Source organism: Xenopus laevis, chromosome 8L, assembly GCF_017654675.1.
Source record: "Xenopus laevis strain J_2021 chromosome 8L, Xenopus_laevis_v10.1, whole genome shotgun sequence".
NCBI classification, from domain to species: Eukaryota; Metazoa; Chordata; class Amphibia; order Anura; family Pipidae; genus Xenopus; species Xenopus laevis.
In genome coordinates this window covers 27,285,102-27,299,266 of record NC_054385.1, presented here as the reverse complement: position 1 = coordinate 27,299,266, position 14,165 = coordinate 27,285,102, and the positions used below count along the sequence as shown (strand labels likewise).

The window sequence follows — 14,165 nt, the reverse complement described above, 5'->3', positions numbered from 1 at the left end:
TCTGGTGTAGTGAAGAAATTGGCTTTGCCTTTGTCTGTTACCCGCAGTCGCGCTGGAAACATCATGGCGTATGGAATTTGCCTTTGTCGGAGTTGTAGCTTGGCTTCATTGAACTTTGCTCTCTGTTTCCGAATTTCTGAAGAGAAATCTGGATAAAGTGATATTCTGTGGTTCTCAAAAAGTATTTCTCCCGCTCTCCTAGCCGCTTGTAAGGCCGAGTCCCTGTCACGGTAATTCAGAAGACGGGCAATTAAAGGGCGTGGAGGGGCCCCCGGTGGAGGTGGTCTGCCCGGTATCCTGTGTGCCCTCTCTACCGCGAAGGCTGGAGAGAAGGTGGTACGGGTAAACGTGTCAGCCAGCCATTTTTCAACAAAATTTTCTGTGGCATTACCCTCTACCCTCTCAGGAAGGCCCAGTATCCTTATGTTATTCCTTCTCAGGCGATTCTCCAAATCATCTGCTTTGTTTTCCAGCAACGCTATTTGCTTTTCTGTGGCCAGCAACCTGTTAGGCAGTGGTGTAGTGTAATCCTCCATGTCACTGACCCTTCGTTCCACCTCCCCTGTCCTCTCCCTTAACTTGTGCACATCATGTTTCAGAATGGCAAAGTCTGTCCTGAGTTCATCTATCTTTCCAACCAGAGCAGTGTGGTTTGAAGTTATAGCCTGCAGGACCTCTGTTAGGGTAGGCTCTGTGAGAGGTTGCAAGTTGTCAGGGGAGGAGAGTGCAGCAGTATTTGGCTCTAGGGCTGTAGACTCCAGTGTGTTGCTGTCAGGGGTGGACATACCTGCTGGTGTAGGTTGTGACAGCGGACCCCTAGCAAAACGAGCTAGCTTCTCTGCAGCAGCTCCTCCAGGGCCCTGCATATCGTCTGGGGCTTGACGCGCCGCATGGCGCTCGGCGCCATCTTTATTGGCCATGATGCGCGGAGATAGTGAGGTGCGCACAGAGTGATTGCGCCTGCTTTTCCTCACCATCGGAGGCTGCGGCGGTTATCCCGGGAGCTTCACCCGTCCGGTAAAACTGCTGAAAGCGCAGGTGAGCGCAGTTTATCTGCAGTTTGAGTCTCCCTTGAAACGGAGCGTGCGGCCTGTGCTGCCTATCCGGTCTCCATGCAGACCACGCCCCCCTATGATCATATTATTAGCACTTTTTCCATATCAGCTTCCCTTTCCCTACCTGCTCAGGTGTGTAGCTGTGAGGTTACAGAGACGTGCTTGTCTTCAGCTTGTCATTTACCAGCAGCAACACACACTTGTATTCTTTATCTCCACTAAAGCAGTGACTTATAACAACCTTTCTTTTCTTGTACAGGAGTTTCAAGATGGGCGCCAAAGTGTGTGGCATCTCATGTCGGGACCGGCATACTGAGGTAAGGCAGATGGAAATATAAAGCTGTTCTTCTGTTTCATACCTGATAAAATAAAAGCAAACTGTCAATGCAAACAGAATTGCCTCAGATTACAATAAATATTTTTTTTTACATTTCTCCACAAACATAATGTTTTATTGTACAATACTAATTATAGTTTGGTAGAATTTCAAGAGCTTATTAATTTTTTCTACATTTTTTCCATTCTCTATAGACTGTTGACATCAGTCAGTCTTTTGAATTTTTGGGGCCCTCTGTAAGTATGGGTAAGTATTTGTTAGATATGAAGAAGGAGCTGCTAATTAAGATCCAGAAAGAAATGAGGATAGCAGCAGGGGCGGAAAAGCTGTTCCGTGTCACCAAGAACAGCAAGACTAGAGCCCGGGTGAAGGAGCTGAGGAACAGCAGCGAGAAAAAGGTGAAAGACCTTTACACCTCTCTCCACAAGCTGAATGAGGAGATAGCGCAGTGGAGGGAAGAAGAGAATGCTCCAAGTAAGATACAACGGTCTCTGACCTTTTTCCTATTGCCATTATGTGGGGAACCTGTGTGTCATCATAGCAGCACATCCTTATATCTCTCAAATTTTCTCTATTTTCAGAAGCAGTACAGGAGACAACAGAGAATGCTGGAGACATCGGTGTAGAATTCCCAACTGAGGTCACTGAGGTTCAAGTTATTTCAGAACCCGCCAGTGATTCCTCCCAAGTGAGTACATTACACTGATGTCATTCATTTCTTGGGCTGAACACAAGCATTGCCCTTTTCATCACCACATTCATTAATTGCACATTTGTCCCTTTTTGATTTGATGCAGCATCAACAGGATGATTCTGCTGAAGAACCTGAGCCAGAGGTAGAACAGCCACAGGTGCCATCAGACAGGTAAGGATTTTTTGGAGTTTCTCAGAGGCCAGATTAAATCCCTGTATCCCCCCCATACTTTCATCAAATAAGAGCAATACCATTTTAATAAATAATTTTAATACATTTTCATAGTGACTTACCTGCAGCTGAAGAAGCTGAGGAGGCAGAATCTGTCAACCCTGAGCTACAACAGCCTGAGAGAGAGGAGGAAAAGTAAGATAGCATTTTATATATGAGACCACAGCTTAGCCTGCTTTCTGTAACTGTACAATTGCATTATAATGATCTTTTACCTCAATTAACTAATCCCAATAGCGATGTTCCAGCCAATGAAGACGAAACATCCCAGGGCCCTCAGGATATTCCAAAATCAGAGTTCTGCAAGGAAGAAGAGACACCATTAGAGGAGGCTGAAAGTACACAGTAAGACGCTATAAATTGATACAGTCATTATATATATATATATATATATATATATATATATATATATATATATATATATATATATATATATATATATATATATATATATAAATAAAAGTTTTTCAAGTTGCACAAAACACAATTCCTGTTTATTTCTTTTCAGGGTGCTACAGTTCAGCAGTTTCGCACCAAGAGACTTTCGGCGAATTAATGTTGTAGGCAGGGGAAGTTTTGGAAAGGTAATTGATTCAGTCTTTAATTGGGACTTGGATATTTAGCTGCACATACAGGGTAACAATGACACTAAATTAACTCTCTTATTTCAGGTCCTTCTTGTAGAGTATCTACCGGCACAAATCTTCTGTGCCCTGAAAGTGCTGAAGAAGGAGAACATCGCCTCCACCAAAGAAATAGAAGAGTGAGTTTATGGGGATGATTCCAAAATCTGATAGGCCTTTTATTTAGCACTTTCTGACTCACAATCTTTTCTTTTACTTTTCTTTCTCACATCTCTTCCTTTCACCGTTGTTACCATTGCATTTAACACTATGCTGAACTCATTTTCTCTTTCATCTTTCAGCATTTTAGCAGAGAAGGATATCGGGCAATTGGTCAATCCACACAACTTTATAGTGGATTTATATGCGACATTCAACACCAACTACCTGCTGTTCTTTCTCATGGAGTTTGTGCCAGGAGGCAGCCTAAGAAGTCACCTGCAGAAGAGTGGCCACTTCGACCTAGCGACAACTAAGTATGAATAAATTACTTTTATACATAATGTCCCAGAGTTACAGGAGACTGAAGACTTGGGGAGGATGATGGGACTGGGAGATTGTTATGCTACACTAAATATTAAAATTCCTATATGAATGCAGCATATAAGGACCAAATGTACTATTTTCCTTATCTTTGCAGGTTCTATGCTGCATGTATAACGCTCGGTCTAGAAGGCATACACACCAAGGATGTCATCCACAGGTAAGAGTTAATAAAGGGGTAGGTACCTTTAGTAGTGAGTACAACCTAGGGTTTGTAGCTTGTGCAATTTAGTAGCAGGACAGCTTCAGGTTGAAAGCCACTACTTGGACATCTGAGGGAAGAAAGGATTTGTTGTGCTTGGCTTAGCACAGCAGTTTTAATGTGTCACAATATCTTTTGTTTCAAAACAGAGATTTAAAACCGGGAAATCTCCTAATGGACCAAGATGGATACATAAAAATCGCAGATTTTGGAATGGGCAAAACCGGTAAGGATGGCCTTGTATATTTACCCAGAGCAAAGGGGACTCATTTAGGGCATACTCTGGCCTAAACACCTTCATAAAAAACACTTACAATTTGTCTTTTTAATTAAGGCATCGGATACGGAGACCGCACCAACACCATGGTCGGAAGTCCCGCTTATATGGCGCCAGAAGTAGTGATGGAGGAGGAGTATACAAGAGCCGTCGACTGGTGGGCTCTTGGAGTCATCGTATACGAAATGCTCCTCGGGACGGTAAGCAAAAAGCACCAATGGCCAGTTATGCTGGAAGTTCACAGAAAGAAATATATTTGCTGTTATTTATCTAACCTCATAAAACACTCTGTATTAAAAACCTGGCCTCCTAATAAATTCCCATAAACCATTTCAGAGACCCTTCACTGGATATGACAGGGACTTCATCTATGATTCCATCGTGGAGGATGAACCATGCTACCCCGCATCCATGGACTCTGGAGCATTAAGCTTTATATCAGAGGTAAGTAGTGTTACACTTTATGTTTATTACAATGACCTCTTTCTAATTCTCGTGAGTTTGCCTAAAGCTTCTGTACATGTAAATGATATTTTCTGTTCTTGTAGCTGTTGAAGAAGAATGCCGAGGAGAGACTGGGTTCTACCCCAGGAGATGCTGCAGATGTAGCAGAACATCCTTTCTTCCATGTAAGTCCCGTGTCTCTATTGTTTAAATAAATCTAGGATCTGCTGGGCTATACCTTTAGATATTATCCTCAGCTCTAATGATGGCTGTAAAGCCCCATTTTCTTAAGAACATCTAATAATGAGCATTTGTTACTTTGCAGGACATTGACTGGGATGATATAATTGAGAGGAAGGTAATGGCTCCGTTCATTCCCAGCCTGGACGGACCGGAGGATGTGAAATATTTTGATGAGAAGTATACCAACCTGCCGGCAAATCTGACGCAGCCCAAAGGACCCCCTGCTGAAATGGCGAGAGAGATCGACAAAGCCTTTCAGGACTTTGACTATTCAGCATTTTAAGTCCTACTGGGATGATGGGTAAGAAAAGGCCTGAGTAGAAAGACAAGTAGCACAAATCAGAAGAAGAAATGTCTAGCATTAGGATTCCTTGAGTTATGGTTGCAGGGGTACGTGTCAGAGCAGAGTGGTTTTGAGAACAAGGTACACTGGGTATACAGTATATCAGGGAGAAGTGGATTCAATGGGAATATTGATCCCTGAGACAACTATAACTCTGTATTAGGATTCCTTGTGTTATGGGTGAAGGGGCACCGAGTAGAACAATGCTAGAATTGTGATTAATGTGCCAATAAGTGTTATAGGGTTTCTACACAAATACCACTAGTCAAGATGAGAAAAATGTGCATTGAGTTTGAAGTTATTTTATTTGGCTTTTACAGGCTGTGTTCAGAAAAGGCACCAACCGTCAGCTCCATCAATTGTGTTTTCAAGTAAGAATACTCCAATTCCACCAGTGCCTTCTCCTCTATCCCTTATGTTTCCCTTATCACAATTGCCTTCCATTTATGCTACTGCAGTTTCAGTAACATCTCCGTCTACCACTATAATTACAACAGTGATGCCTCAATTTCCATCTGCTGCAATTCCATCAGCAATGTATGCCCTTCCTTCTACTCTAATTATACCAGCAGGGCCTCCTCTTATTACACTGCAATACTACCAGCAGTGTCTCCTGCCACCCACTACAGTTCCTCCAACAGTGCCTCCCCTGCCATTGCAGATCCTCCTGTGGTACTTCCTCCATGGCATCATTAACAGAAGCACCCTTAATTCACTCAGTAGATAATGCATTCCTTTTCATTCCATCCATCGGCCTGCAGAAGCCGGGATCTGTAAGCTTCATGGGATCTAATCGAATGGAATGCAGCTATTACCAAGCAGTCTTAAGGTGCTTATGTGTATGCAGCCATAACCTTTCTGTTTCACAAACCAGCAGTGCCTCTCATTTACTCCACTGCAATATCAGCAGTGCCCCACCTATACTAACTGTGGTTACATCAGAGGTACCTCCACTTTCTACCAAAATATGGCATCATAAACAGGAAAACTTTTAAGCCACTTGGTAAATCCTGCATTCCTTTTCACTCCATCCCTCTGAATGTAGAAGCCGGGTCTGCATTCTGCCTGGGGTCCCATGGAATGAAGAGGAATGCAGTATTCACCTAGCAGCTTAAGGCACTCCTGTGTATGCTTCCATATTGCTTTTTATTTCCCTTGTTTTAACTGCATTTCCCACAGCGGTGCCTTCTCTTTTTCCCAAAATATGTTTTTTATACACAGTTGCACCTTTAAGCCACTCTGTAGATCCTGCATTCCTTTTCCCTCCATCCCTCAGACTGTAGAAGCCGGGTCTGCAGGCTGTCTGAGGTCCAATGGAATGAAGTGGAATGCAGTATTCACCGAGCAGCTTAAGGCGCTCCTGTGTATGCATCCATATTGCTTTCTATTTCCCATGTCCTTACTGCATTTCCCCAAAAGGTGTCTTCTCTTTCTCCCAAAATATGATTTTATACACTGGTGCACCTTTAAGCCACTCTGTAGATCCTGCATTCCTTTTCACTCCATCCCTCAGACTGTAGAAGCCGGGTCTGCAGGCTGCTTGAGGTCCCATGGAATGAAGCGGAATGCAGTATTCACGTAGCAGCTTGATTGCGCGCCCTTTTTATTCTGCCATATTCCTTTCTGTTTCCCTCACCCTTCTTCCCTTGATATATGGCACATTGATCCTGGGAGAAAATCCGATTGCCGTTAAGGAGTCAGGAAGGAATTTTTCCCTCTAGTGAAGTAGATCAGTCCACGCTTCTGAAAAGGGTTTTTGCCTTCCTCAGGATCAAAAAGCTAAATTTCTATTACTAATAAAACTGTGATTTCACAGATTAACAACAAAGCCACTGTGTGTGTTTTTATTCTGGGTAATTGTCTCATTTGGCAATGATAACATAGAGGGAGTGAGAGAATGGATGAAATCTGCAATAAAGAAACAGTACCTGTGGGTATGAGAGACACAGTCCTTCTGTGGGAATGGCTTTTCCAACAAGCGTACTCACCCTGGGCTAACAGACTGGAAATTCTGTGTATAATGGTTATTCTTGGCACCATTCCCCATCATGTTATGTATACTAAGTGCACCCGCTGAAAAACACATCACAAAGCTGGAGGGAAAGAAAAAAGGCATTAATAATATAAACCCAAAACCAGAGTTTAATAGAATACTTACACTTCAACTTTTACAAGTAAGAGTAATCCTATAAAAAATTACCAAAAAAAATCAGTGCAAAGGGATTTTACAAAATTCAGTAGCTATATTTGAGGAACAGAGCTAATTTTCCCCTCATAGTCTGGCTTATCAGGTACCACACCTTAGGAAATATAATGCACATGAGCAAACTGGCTCTTGTCTTCACTCACTCTCAAACCCTGAGACGAAATCAGTAAAGGATAAAATGCACTACACAATATTCATTGGGCTGATAAGAAGATGCCTGTGTGTACAAAGTTTACACCGTGTAGGGTTACTATGCAGCCATTTTGCTTGGGGAAACAAAACATTAGCAAATAAGCTCTGTAAATGTAACACAAAGGGGTGAAGGGGGCATCATAGTGAAAGCCACCTCAGGGCAGCTTTGGGGCCAGTCTATATAGAAAATAGGGCCTGACCATACATGGCTAATCAAATAGGTGTGATCAAGTGTCCAACAGGGTCCCAAATGATAGCACAAGTATGAGCTGTCTCCTTGTAAGAGCGAAGCTCATACCTTTACCGATGTATTCTAGAAAGGAAAGGCGTTGGGACTAAGGAAAGAATGGTGGTTTGGGTTTCTTACCAAGTGGCAACATTTTTAAGTATGAGCTGTCTCCTTGTTCCTAGTCAGGTAAGTGTCAGACATGCCCTCCTTGGAAGGTTAAGAGAGAACCTGATGCACTATTATACCCTAGGTAAGTGATGTGTACAAAACTATTACATGGAACGTGCAGCATGGAACATGATAAAAAAATCCAGTACCAAAATTATATTTATTGCACAAGACCCACCTACAGGGAAGTTAGGTGTTGGTGCTTAAGTGCCCTTGGGTGGGCTTGTGTTACTACAATACATGTTCTCCCTTCTCATCAGGAGTGTCCGTACTGATCACCAAATCTACACCATTACAGATGGTGACTCAAATCTAACTAATTTAATTGAACTATTTAATTTAATTAAATTTAACTAATCTAATTTAATTCCAAAATGGAACTTTTGGAAGAGGAAAGGAATCAATATAATCCTTCTTAATTTATACTACTAATTTACCCCCGTTTACAATTACACTTTCTGTGCTTTGCTTGAAGAAAGTTTGTTCTCAAAGTGCTGTACATCAGTCTGTCTGCTACTTATCAAAGTCAGTGAATGATTCTCAGTATGGCCTGCATGGGCAGGTTTCAGTTCAGGTTGGCACATTTACAAATATAAGTTCTAAAAAACTTTCTTGAAAAGTATTCACACAGGTAATTTGCCATACACGCGCCAAACAGCTAGCTAACTTGCATCTAGTGTCACACAGGGCCATACATTCTATAAAAGCACCTAAAAGCAGCTTTAGGGGGGGTCAAGTAGAGAAGAAGTGCAGAGTTCAGTTGCCTAGCAAAGAAGATTAGCAGCCAGCAGCAGCAGCGTTTGTTCACCCAAGCCTACACTACAGCAGCAGATGCCAGAACAGCACAAGCACAGTGGCATCCGATCATCTGTCTCACTGACTACTTCAAATTGTAAACCATCATGCCAGATTTGGGGTCAGAAAACACATCAGATAGAGCTGCTCTAACCCGAAGTGCCGGAAAAAGCGGAAGACCCGAAGAGAAGAAGATCTCCAGAAGAAGCCGTAAATATCCAGAGATGACCAGGACTCTGCAGGACATATCTACAACAATCCGAGACATCTCTGCAACTATCCGGGACAGCCACCAAAAATCGGGTGACGGGACAGTTGGGAGGTATGCTGTCGACGCTATTAGTGTTCCACGTCCCCTCCTCTATGGACGATCGCAGTCTACCAGGAACATTAATGGGATCTACCGGTAGAACGGGATCAACCCTGCCCCAAACTATGCCTGTTAAACACAATGCTTTACCAACAGCTCCCTCCAGCAGACAAAGTAAACGTTCTCTCCATAGCCCCTTTCTAACCCCCAGGCATGTTATGTTAAACTGAAGCCTGGTGCGTCAATATGGATAGCCAATTTGCACTAGTGAGGTATAGGTATACACAAATGGACTGATTCCCTCGGCACAAATATACCTGGAACTTCTGGTTACCCACAAATGTCTAGTGCACACATAAAGCAATGTTTCATTATTCATGTACTGAACCCACATTCAAATCTCTCTGATCACTATGCACTTTGTATCTATGTGATGCAATAGTAAAATAATAAATACACTTTTATTTACTGATCAATGCAAAAATGTAACTACAAAAAAACATTTTCCTGACAGCAAACACAGTCTCAATTTTCCATTACTGGGAACAAGTACAGGGTTTTGTTCTCTACTGATTCTGGAATAGGTAAAAACCTGACAGCTGAGTAGGATGCTGCCAGTGCAGAGACAAAATGATAACATAGATGTAATTACATATACAACATCAGTGTATATAGGTCAAGAGGAAAAAAGCCCTGTCCCCCTGCAAGCAATACTAAAAAGTCCTTAGATGTGCCGGGATGAATAAATATAACATTACTCTATTACTGGATAATCCCATGGGGGCATAATCAGTGTTACAATGCCAACTGAATCTGTGCTCAATTGTACTGGGCTCTACTCTGGCAGGGAACCAAGCAGGATAAATGGCATCACAACCGTTACAGTACAGCGATCCTAAAACAATGGGGAATTAATAATGTAAACATGCCTTAAATATTTCCAATCTTGCACCATATATATTTCATGAAGTAAGGTCCTAGATCAAATGTTATACAGTCAGTAGGAATTCAGAAAAAATGACCGCTCCAGCTCACAGCTCTTCCCCTTGACCAGGTGTCCAGAAGTGCCATCTGCCTGTGGATTGTTTTGTCAAATGTTATACACTCCAGTCCCCCAACAATAAAACCCCATCCAGGGGAGTTTATAATTTTAATAAATTTAACAATGGCGCCATCTAGTGGCCAGTTTTCCAGTTGTACAGCTGGTGAGATTATGATCAGAAAAAAAAACAGAGAATTGTTGTTCTGCCCAAGAAAGACACGAGAAAGGAAATCTAAGGCTTTGGATTTCTTTCCGGAGCAGAGAAGCATCAGATCCTTTCTGTTTTCCATATTTTCTGAAAATGTTCTCCCAGTTAAAAAACTAACCTGGTGGCACTGTTGTTTCAAAATTCATTATATAAGAAGATTAAAAATAGCTTAATAGCTTTGAATGAAAAAAAGTGTTTAAAAGAGCTCTCTGAGCAATGCTAAGATTCCTATAAATGCATTGTCAGAAGAAGCGTTTTCTCTACAAAGCAAATCTACACTGGGGGAGAAAATCCTTCCTCGCCCGAAATTACTGTGCATTGACAGGCAGGTCATCTACCTGCTAGTGTACAGACGGGCGAAAATGCACAGAAAATCCATGATGAAATCCACCCAGTCTGTGCACAGGCAGATGTTGTGCCTGTCAAAGTGAATTCGGGCACGAAGGAAGTGGATTGGCATTTTCCCCGTGGTGTAGATCCTCTGGTAGAGGAAACTCTTTGTCTGACACAGCCTTCATATCTTCCAGAATACCTGACAGGACAAATAAAATGCCTATACCATTTAAATATCTCTGGTCTGTGTTTGTAGGAAATTCATTGGGAGGAAGGCATTAATGATAACAAAGCATTACATTAATGAGCCCATTATACTACAATTTTTTGAAAAGTAATTCAGCCCTTAAAATTTCCAGACGCAGCTTTTTGTTTCCACTGGTAAAGCGTCACTTGACACATGGTTCTCAGCTTTGCCCCATAGAAGGAGAAGAACAGGCTCTGTCTATTTTATGTGCTTAGGGAAATAATACATTTAGCATTTGCCTTTTTATTGTTTCCTGTAAACAATAAACAAAAGCTTTTATTTTTATTTTACTTAAGTGAACAACATCCACTAGAAACCCTAGCGACCATTTACTGTGTCATTTAAATGCCAACCTGGAGAAATCTTGTTTGTCACTCTGAAGAGATAAAACATCTTACCTGTTCTTTAAATTATTTTGTGTTACTGTTGCAGAGTGTAATTTTGTTTTGTGTATCAATATTTGCCCTTTTTTAATAGATCACAAACTGCAAAGTCCACAGAGAGAACACGAATGCTCTTGCACACAAGGCTCCCTCCCTATGTGGGTAAAGGGGAGGGCAGGCTCCCTGTGTGGGTAAAGGGGAGGGCAGGTTCCCTGTGTGCGACTGCAGCCGAGAACAGAGAACCCTGGTGCTGCTGTTGGCTGGAGCTGTAGCCCAGAGCCCCATAGCTCTGTCGTAATGGTGTATGTGCACTGTGGGCTAGTTACTGGGGCAGGAGTCCGGTGGGAACAGCGTGTAGGGAAAGTTTCTTGATTTATGTGACACCCCATTCCAGCTATACTTACCGTGAGAGTGTCAGAGATAAATGTCTTGTCTTCCTCTGTCTTCTGATCTCAATTCCATCCCTTCTGCTTTATCCTTCTCTCTTCTTCTGCTTCTTACTGGCATATTCCTGATAAAGACAAATGTATGAAAATTACAAAATTAAAAAAAAACTATATCAAGGTTTTATTGGGACAACTTAAGCTTTCCAAATCTATAATTTATGTACAATCCCACTTTTGTTAAAAGAAGGTTTTCCAAGGCCAAAACTTCTACAAACAATAGATTCACCCCACAAAATCAGAGATTTATTTTAATAGTACAAATTCTGACACACTACGGATCTGTAGCACTTGCATTCTCTTCTCTTGGCTTTCTTTGGTGAGAAGCTCCTGGTTCTCCTGAAAGAGAAAGCAAAAATGTTACTATTGAACCAATTTGAGCCTCTTACTTATTATTACTTATTTTCATTAAGCATTGTGTAGGCATGGAACACATATGTAACACTCGCAACATGGAAAGATCACTCACAAATGAAAGGTGGGACATGAGCCCCTCTCTTGCTCCTTTGGTTTCATCAACACCCGCTTGTGAATTGTATGTCTATCATAACATTTAAAAAAGTACATTTTTGCTGCTAACCACTGTCTTCATAAGGAAATAATGTAACAGATATTTAGAAGGAAAAATCCTTTAGGAGGAAAGTACTGGTTGTCAGAATAATGACATCTCTCTCAACGAGCAACACAATAAGCGTCTATGTACAATAGCTTCATGATAGATATTCTCCAATAGCATTTTTCAGGTGCAGAGAAATCACCAAGACCATTTTGAGTGCCTCCCATTGAGTACAATGGGAAACGTGCAGAAATGCTTTTCTACCTAAAATGCTGCGTGACTGCAGATAAAATGCTGTTAGGCATAAGTTGACACTTACTCTACTGTGTTGCAACTCATTCAGGTGCATCTCTGCACTTACCTTCCCCTACACCTCCTTGTGCTGCAATCTGTACACGAGCTGGGCTGTCTGTTTCTCCTGGCCCAAGGTCTGGATCTATGAAGGAGAGAATAGCATTCTTACTGCAGCTCCAGATATCCTAAATATAAAAATGACTACAGAGGATTTTTGCATGAAACCTTCACTTAAAGAAGTATGTTGTGTTTGGATATTTTTTTGTGGTTGTTCCCCATATAAAAGGTAGTTATGGTGATAATCTAGGAGGAAGTAAGAAGTTGATTTGGATACCCCTAAAACTATAGAATTACAGCAAGGTCACTGTCATATTAATGTATTGATGAATTAAATAGATGGTTCTCAAATTTTTAAGTGTTCCAGTGTTCCAGTTTCACATCCCTATTCTAAAAACTAGCCAGAAGAAAAGCAACATTTTCCTTCAACCCAAAGAAAAATGTCAGTGAACACGATGGAATGAGCGGACGCAGCTTAGGCAGGGAAGGGAAAAATACAAGTTTACCTAAAAATGTTTTCTTTACCCGGCAAAAGCCTGGAGCGTAATTTACAATTTCTATACTATTTAACAAATCAGAACCCCATTCCAGTCTCTCACCTGTTCAGAAAGAAGCTGGACTCTTCACTACCAGACAGACCCCTCTTCCTTCAGTTTCTCTAAGTACTGGTTACGTTCAGCTGTTAGTTGTCAGATAGTCTCGGACATCTATAACAAAAGAAAGAACAAGTGTTATTTCTGAAAAACCTCTTTCTACCAATTGCCTTGCTGCAGCAGAGTTTCACATGGGTCATGCCCTACCTGTGCTAACTAGGCTCCAAGCTGGTCTCGCTCATCCAAAACCATCTAAATTTACTGATTTCTGTCTGATGCTTCTGTATGATTGGAGAACTTTACATACAACATAAGTCTGGTAAAAAAACAAGGCAAGATTGATGATGTTTTGCAAGATTACTAAGAAATACATTCTCAGCTACTTGGCCAAGGGAATATATAAATACATATCCTTTTCTTCTACTCGTGCTTTGCTGAGAAGCCAGCAGACACAGCATCACAAAATCTTTTTGCAGCATTTCTGTGCTTTTTCCTTCATATACACAGCTCTATATCCAGTTATTTATACAGTGATCATTCTGATCATATGAGTTAAGCATACTGGAAAGCCATTTCCTGCATATAGGACAATTGCGCTAATTAAATCTAGGTTCAAGGTATTTTAAGCACAGTTAGATATATAGTATAGCTGCTCTAGATATCTACTTGCTTCTTTCACCCTTCAGACCGTACCTGTTGAATCATGAGCTCGGCCATCTCCAGCTTCTTCATAAGGTATCCTGACTCTAACCTCATGGCTGCATTCTCAGAAATAAGCATGTTAAGTTTCCGCTCCTCATTGCTTTTACTGAACAATGGAAAAGTCAAGTTAATCATCTATGCTTGTTTGGTAACTAACGCAGAATCACGCAAGCAGGTCATATCCATCTGTTCTTTAACGACTCAAGTTGAAGGCTATCACGTTCCTTCTCCAGTTCCTTATGCAACTGAAGTGAAAATAACTTTGACAAAGATGTAAAGAACTGATTGAAGTAAAAAGATTTCATAACCTTGCCAGTTAAAGATTATTGTTTCCAGTCTTGCAGTATGAGTAGGTGGAGTTGTATAAAGCAGGATGGGAAGAAGACACACTGTACCTTTTCTGACTACTGCTGCT

At 41.4% G+C, this 14,165-nt stretch overlaps 2 long non-coding RNA genes across 2 annotated transcripts; both read right to left on the bottom strand.

Moving 5' to 3' along the window:
- Positions 1-1,184: 1,184 nt before the first annotated feature.
- On the bottom strand, positions 1,185-2,639 carry LOC108698260. The gene is made up of 3 exons (XR_001932602.2): positions 2,533-2,639; positions 2,380-2,433; positions 1,185-1,414 (listed from the first exon to the last, which is right to left on the bottom strand). It is a non-coding gene; the product is annotated as an uncharacterized LOC108698260 (long non-coding RNA).
- Positions 2,640-6,180: 3,541 nt separating this feature from the next.
- LOC121396915 lies at positions 6,181-13,372 on the bottom strand. The gene is made up of 3 exons (XR_005963263.1): positions 12,466-13,372; positions 11,510-11,887; positions 6,181-7,085 (listed from the first exon to the last, which is right to left on the bottom strand). It is a non-coding gene; the product is annotated as an uncharacterized LOC121396915 (long non-coding RNA).
- Between the last annotated feature and the right edge of the window lie 793 nt (positions 13,373-14,165).